This window comes from Pleurodeles waltl, chromosome 10 (assembly GCF_031143425.1).
Source record: "Pleurodeles waltl isolate 20211129_DDA chromosome 10, aPleWal1.hap1.20221129, whole genome shotgun sequence".
In the NCBI taxonomy this organism is placed as follows: Eukaryota; Metazoa; Chordata; class Amphibia; order Caudata; family Salamandridae; genus Pleurodeles; species Pleurodeles waltl.
The window spans coordinates 569,094,586-569,102,102 of NC_090449.1; the positions used below are offsets into that span (position 1 = coordinate 569,094,586).

A 7,517-nucleotide genomic window follows, 5' to 3' on the forward strand; every position below is an offset into this window, starting at 1 on the left:
CAGGAAAACCAAAAGAGGACTACCAATCACCTGCAAACGCGCCTTCATCGATGTTTCTGCTGCAGAGTGAATGCACTGTAATTAGGTGCTTATCTTCTCATACCGCTGTATGCAATTTCCTGCTGCTCTATGGACCCCGCCCCAAATATAAGCCTCCATTAAAACCTTTCTTGACTCCGACGCTGCCTTCGCACTCAATCACAACTTACACTTCAACAAGAAGGGTCTTGTCTCGGGTAAGAAGTTGCTCTGGGCTAATGCACACCCACAGAAGAATATCATCACCCCTTCCCTTCAGTCATTATGCCATCAGGACACACAACCAAACCCAAAAGGTACTTCCCATAACCTCTGTCCCTTCTAGGATCTTCCAATGTGTTTGGCCCCGTAAATTGGCTAGTGTTGTGCTACCATTTGAGGTCCTCAACCTTTGCAGCCTAACCACAATCTACTTGATTCCATGCGGTTGCACCTTCCTCAAGAAGCGACAAAAACTGCAAGAGCCTTATAGCCATCATTGTGGCAAAAGAAATATCAGCATTTCTAGGATGACTCTGCCAAGGGCACTGTGACACTTTCCTTCTTTTTGTTGTTGATTTGCCTTTCCATGATTACAAAAGACACTGCGCCATCAAACCCTCGCTACTGCAAAGGCTCCCTTTTGTGAGTAATCGTACCAACATGCACAAAGGTAGTTAACTCTGCACCAGGTACTGCAAATGTGGCATCTGTCAAGTGAAAGAGTATGAGTCCCTGCACAAAATAAGTTCCGGAAGTCCAGGGTCCTCCTGCTACTTACAGCATCTGCCACATCAGATGTGCACTCATCAGAACTGAATGAGACTATAAGGTGTGAATGCTTGCATTGCCACAGAAACCATTCATTGCACTGTGGAAGTATTTCCCTGACAGCACTTGTGAAGTCAATCCCCATGATCATGCAACAGATACGTAAGGCTGGTAGATGAAGCAAGGTATCCACATAAACTTACAGACAATACTGTCATAAGGAGGACTAAAGACCATCCATGCAAATAATTTTACACTTAATAGAAAAAAATGTTTCTCTTGTCAGAGACATAACACTGTCTGAAATTTCAAATTACTATATGAGATAGATGTACTATCTGAAACGATTATTCTAACTCAAAGCCAATGTTCACAAATAACCTTTGACTCACTGACCTCGCTACCCAGTGAAAGCCAATGCCGAAAAAGAAGATTTACGGAAATTATGGAAGCTTGCAATAGACGGAAGCTCCTGTGTGTCCAGAACATCATCAATACATTTTAAACAAAGATTGCCTAAGTGCCCTTGAGCTCCACAAGTCTAAATTGTTTACCTGATATGTACACACCAGTGACAACAGGAGGTGGACTGCTGCAAACAAAAAGGGCCTGACTCTGCAATCAGACTAGTGGCTTAGCTGGAAGAGAGCTTCATTGAGAACCTGCTTAAAGAGGAGTCATTTTAAGAATAAGAAATAATCTACTAATTAAACCAAGAAGAGGAAAAATCAGGACAGAGTAGGAGGCTCCTAGTAAACAATGCCTACCCAATGAGAGACCTTTGCTGCTCTGCGACTACTATGTGCACTTGCTTCTCGGAGCCCAGCATCAGGAATGCTCACCTTGTGTCCCAGTTTTTCAGAGGTGTGGGTTACAGAAGGCAAGATACTCTTGAGCCTCCTCCCAATCTGCCCTGGTGGAAAACAATCCCATACACTTGCATGGGTCCCCATGCCCGTTATGCTTCTTCCGCTGAGTAACATTACAGTAATCTACATAGCACCTGAGGGTGTTACCGTGCTGCTCAGTATAGATATGGGCTCCTGGATTTTCTAAGTCAGGGCAAAGACAATATGTTTTTTTAATGATGTGGGATTACTTGGGCCTCAAATCAATGTAGAGCCCTGGACAAGCATAAACAGTGACGTGGATCCAATTATTATTTTGGGTAACTGATGTATTTGATGGTGGGATGTGTGGTGTTTTTAAACTTCGATTGCTGCAGTATTGAAACCCTGGCCACTGAGTTGTCTTGCCATGAATTGGCTAGGAGCCTACATTACCTCTGCTTTACAAATTCCAATTTGAAATGCTGGTTGCTAAGAAAGAAAGTTCTATGTTATATATGAGTCTTCTCAGAGTCGGTACACTTTCCCTTTCCATGAGGGAATGGCTTAAGTTTAGCACTGTTTCAGTTAACCTTTTTCAGTGGAAAGAACGTTGTTTACTATCATAATTTTCCTATTGCTAAGCTGGTGCATAGAGTGCATGTTACGACATGGCTAGCATAGGGAGTAACAGTGCTAAAACCTTCTAGTCTAAACAGCTATCACTTTTACTGTTGTGACTAAGGTCACCCCCCAGATTAAGGCCTGTTGATCTCGATACCCCAAGACTGCCAGGACCCAAATAGGAAACTTTTTCGGTTCCAAACAATGCATTAATGCCTCGAGCCATGGAATGCCAATACTAAGCTACAGTTTCACAACTTGATACAAATGACTCCCCCAGGACCTGGAGAAATGCTCTGGCGTACAGTACCACCCTAAGACCGCGTCCAAGCTTAGCTAAGATCAAGAGAGGAAATCTCAATGGTATAAGCGTACAATGTCCATTGGGACCCACTCAGCTGCAGTTTTACCACTCTTCTCTGCATCAGCGTTCTCCCATGGATTAAGGGCCTGATTTAAAGAGTCTGGCGGTGAGGGTTACTCTGTCACAAACGTGACAGATAGCACATCTGCCATATAACAATTCCATTATAGCCTATGGAGCATGTAATATAGCGGACGGGGTAGCTGGTACGTTTGTGACGGAGAGAGCCCCTCCGCAAAAACTCTAAACCAGGCCCTAAATCCCTTCAAAGCAAAGTTCTGTGACTTTAACTTAAAATATCCAGGCAACCAAAGTGCCTCATGAGCTCTTCTCTATCAGGAGTTCTTATCGCTCAGTTAGCACCAATTCTCCTAGAAACTAAGGGCCTGATTTAGATATTGGAGGATGAGTTACTCCGTCACAGCGCTGTCAGATATCCCACCCACAGAAATCGAAATCCCATATGATATAATGGGATTTACAGTTTGGTGGACGGGATATCTGTCACCGTGGTGACAGAGTAACTCGTCCACCAATATCTAAATCAGGCCCTAAGTCACCTCCACAGAATTGCCAACAGAATAAAGCAAAAATGATCAAATATCCAGGGCACATATAATATAGCAGCTCTCCCCATTTTACCTTTTAGCCTCAGGTGCCTCGTGCACTCTTCGCACTCTGTATGGTTTTAACCATGCTTTACCCCAGTTGTATTGTTTTGAGGCCATTTGGTACAATTTCACTTTCTAGACACTACCTTTAATGCATTCCTATCTTTTGAAAGATGTACTTTCTGGTGTTCCAACATGGGCGATGCCCCATGCCCAAACTAAGCAGTTTGGGGACCTTAAACAGCCCAGTGTTCCTTCTGCATGTGATGTATCAAAACGGTACTTTGGTAAAGGTCTGGGGCAGTTAAAGAACCTTACACCTTTGTCAGATTATGATGGGTGCGAAACTCACCCTACAGATCCTATCTGATCGCCATCTTAATTCTTTCTAGCAATATGTATGACTCAGAGGGCATATTCCAAACTTACTTAATGTATAATTGTTCTTTGTCTGTGTCTCCAAGGAGACTAAATTACTTGAATATCGTTCCTATTATCTTAACTATACATCTGATATTACCTCTTTAGCTTTATCCAAGTACACCTCCCACTCTAGGAGTTCTCTTCTGATGAAAGCGTCTGGCTGTTAACTTTATTGGCTTAGCGGCCGTAAACGTCTCACGTCTGTGTTTTTGGGTAATAATATTCTGGAAGAGATTATAGGAGTAGTTGCGAAATTCTAAACAGACTAGTGTATGATAAATGAGTACCTGGCACTCCATAAAAACAGTGTCACACTTGGTATCCAATCACTTCTTTATTTTTATTATATTTATATCTTCAAGTCATCCAACCAGCCAACGGGTGTTTCTTTACGGTGAGAATGATACCATTAACTTAATCATGGCTTAAATAGTGTATATTTGTCTACAATATACACTATAAGTAAAAGTATTCGAACGGTATTCTAGGGAATGGGATCTCTCAGCTTGTTTTTCATGATGCGTGGCGAGAATAAGACTTGGGGTTAGAAGAGGTAGTCTGCATAACTATAAATTTCAGAGCAGGTTTCAACAAGCCACAGACTTCGATTCGTCTCTTCAACAGATAAAGATAACCTTTTTTCTCGCATGGCAACTTTTCAGCATCCTACGAATTCCCCTTGCTTCCGACGGATTATCGGAATAATATTGGATAATTTGAATAAACTGTTAGTCAAAAAGCACATAACTTTATACTACTTAGCTCTGCGCCTATTCAGTGATGCTTCTGACAGTGGGATACACCCAGGGAACCCACCGATTTGCGTGGGATAGGAGTGCAAGACAGATCAAACTGCCTTGACCTCGAGCTAGTGTCCCTGATTTGACATCCCCATTAAGATTCTGACAAAACTACCACCTTCCCCTAAAATTAACTAAACAAAAATTACAGAATGATCACGCCTTCTTCCTAAAATGGATCTCTGCTAATGTAACCTACATGAACTAATGTAAAGCACCACCAATCGCTAAAAGGCAAATTACCAAACACGGTTTACTCGGGGGCGGGGACGTCTAGATACTGCACTGGAAGAAGATTTACACACGTAAGGCTTCGCACGTAGGGCTTCCTGCACTCTGGGTACTAAGCAAGGCATAAGCGCAGGTGAGCGCCCCACCCCAAAAGAAGCAAGTGGTAATTCAGCACATCTAGGCTCTTTTGAGCCCCTTCTGCTCACTACACAAGTGTTGCGAGAAGGTCTGCAGCCTTGGGAACCCTACACAGTTTCCCCCACCCAACAACTGTGCTGAGCAGAGTACCTCTGCCGCCGAACATCACATCAGGATCCCGTCTCTGTACAAAGCAGACACAGACAACAGCCATATTATTTACCAAACACGCTGCTTCGACCAATCAGAGCTCGGCACACTGTCGAACTGTCACCCTGGAGCTCCCTACGGCAAGCGCAGGAAACCAAACTAGCTCATTTCCACAAGCTCACGTTGGGCTCACTGTGGGTAGCACGAAACCAAGAAGGGACAACGATCTGATAACGCTCTCTCTCGCTCGCTCTCTCTTTCGCGTTTATTTCCTCCCCGTAAGCTAAGTGAAGCGGCCATGTTGGAATGTACATAATGCACTTAGATCGGGCAGGTTTTCTAACACATAAGTGTGGCTACAGTTTTTATATTCAGGAGTAGGAGAGACGTCGTTCATGGATAATGACCTACTTATTAGTTGAAAAAAACTTAACACTATGGGCCAGATTTAAAGAAAAGTGGCGCAGCGCAGTGCTGTGCCAAAATTCGCAGCGCCGCGCTGCATCACTTTAGAAACGCATGGGTGCGCTGTATTTAAGGAAATACGGTGCACCCCTGCATTTCTCCCTGCGCTGGAGCTAAATTTATCTGCCAGCGCCAACGCAGGCATCCTTGCACCATCGTACAAGGATGTCTGTATTGAGGCGTGTGATTGTTTATGTGCAGGAAAGTGTCCCTTCCTGCACATAAACAATTACTAATTAAGCTTTCAATTCTGTGTGTGCTGCACAATGCAGCGCACACAGAAGGGCCAATGCGTCATTATCAAATGATTGTTTATATGCAGGAAGGGATACCTCCCGCACATAAACAATAATTTCTGTCATTTTGCTTTTTCTATGAGTGCGGCAGAATGCTGCACGCATAGAAAAAGCAAAAAACGAGGAGGAATAAAAGTATTCCTCCTTGTTGCGCCCTGCTAAGGCCACCCCTGGGGGTTGCGCTAGATTTTGGCACTGCCTCAGGTTTACGAGATCTCATAAATCTGAGGCAGCGTTAAAATGCAATGGGTGTTTCTGTGGCATGCCCTCAGCAACACACATTGCACGCCCCTTCCACGTACAGTGCTGTGTGGGAAGGGGCCGTATTTGCAAGGTGGCGTTAAGCCTCAAAAAGTGGCTTAACGCCACCTTGTAAATACGGCGCTGTGCTTAGCGCCACAGAAGCATCACTAAAAGTGATGCTCCTGTGACACTAGGGGCCTATAAATACGGCCCTATATTCTACCACAAGTCTACCCAGAGTACTTTTCATAGAGCCCAGTGCTAATATATCCGCTTCTTTTTCCTTAAAATAGAACTGGGATTAGGGTGGCCAATTTTTTATTATAAATTTGTAGGACACGTTGCGCCTGTGGAACTTGAAAACATATTAATTCCATTAAATGTATTTATGTATTTATTTATTTTTGCAATTTTATATAGCATGGACATGGCCCAAAGGCATCAGGGTGCTTTACAACACACATAATATGGGTTACACCGGATTTCATTACCCCCACTTTTGGCCTGTTTGTGATTGTGTGTCAGTGTGTTTTTACTGTGTCACTGGGATCCTGCTAGCCAGGACCCCAGTGCTCATAGATAAAAACCTATATGTCAGTGTGTTTTGCCTGTCTCACTGGGATCCTGTAAGCCAGGACCCCAGTGCTCATAGTTTGTGGCCTAATGTATGTGTTGTCAGTAGTGCCTGACTGTGTCACTGAGGTTCTGCTAATCAGAACTTCAGTGCTTATGCTCTCTTTACTTTTAAGTTTGTCACTGTAGGGGCTTTGACATTGCATTAGTCATTACATTCTGTATTCTGCCTATTGGCTTTGACATGCTGTATCCAGTCTAGCCGCCTATTGGCTTTGACATTGCATTCCTATTGGCTTTGACATGATGTATTCAGTTTAACTGCCTATTGGCTTTGACATGATATTATACATTGCATTTTATATTCAGCTTAACTGCCTATTGGCTTTGACATGATATTATACATTGCATTTTGTATTCAGCTCAGATGCCTATTGGCTTTGACATGACACTAGACATTGCATTTGATATTTAGGTTAGCTGCCTATTGCCTTTAACATGACATTGCATTTGATATCTAGGTTAGCTGCCTATTGCCTTTAACGTGGAGTTAGACATTGCAGTTGAGAATCCAAGCTGTATTTTTCCAAGCTGTGTTTTTGCACAAGAGAACCAAGATGTTTTTCTCACAGTAGACTAGACATGATAAGAGAGAGTACATGGGTGTTGTTCTCTCTGCTTGAGCTTGGGAACAGGAGTAGTCTTGGAGACCTGGCCAGTCTCCAAAAGGCTTGCTCAGTTTCCCAGGTCTGAGAGGAGGGGGCACACCTTTGTAACGAATGTAACAGGCTGCAGAGGGTCAGATTCGAATCTGCCGGACCTCGTGCTGGAGCTTGGCGCCAGCTGCCAGCAATCCCGTGTGGGTAGATGAATCTCTCTTTCTCGCGGCTGACAGGGGTCATCAGCTTGCAGACCTTAGAAAGATGAAGCTGTAGATAGTTCCCACACGGTGAAGTATTTGTTTTGCTTTGCATTCAATATCT

General features: G+C 43.6%; 1 protein-coding gene across 12 annotated transcripts in view; it reads right to left on the bottom strand.

The window, feature by feature from the left end:
* The window catches only part of SEC22C (SEC22 homolog C, vesicle trafficking protein), a 219,751-nt gene extending 214,658 nt beyond the window's left edge, over positions 1–5,093 (bottom strand). For 10 of the 12 annotated variants that reach the window (XM_069210997.1, XM_069211008.1, XM_069211004.1 and 7 more), the window contains exon 1: positions 4,958–5,050. The gene's annotated coding sequence lies outside the window, so the exon portion shown is untranslated. Of the gene's footprint in view, positions 1–3,735; positions 3,863–4,957 lie in introns of all 12 variants that reach the window. The other 2 variants (XM_069211003.1, XM_069211005.1) reach the window with 2 other exon arrangements.
* Positions 5,094–7,517: the final 2,424 nt, after the last annotated feature.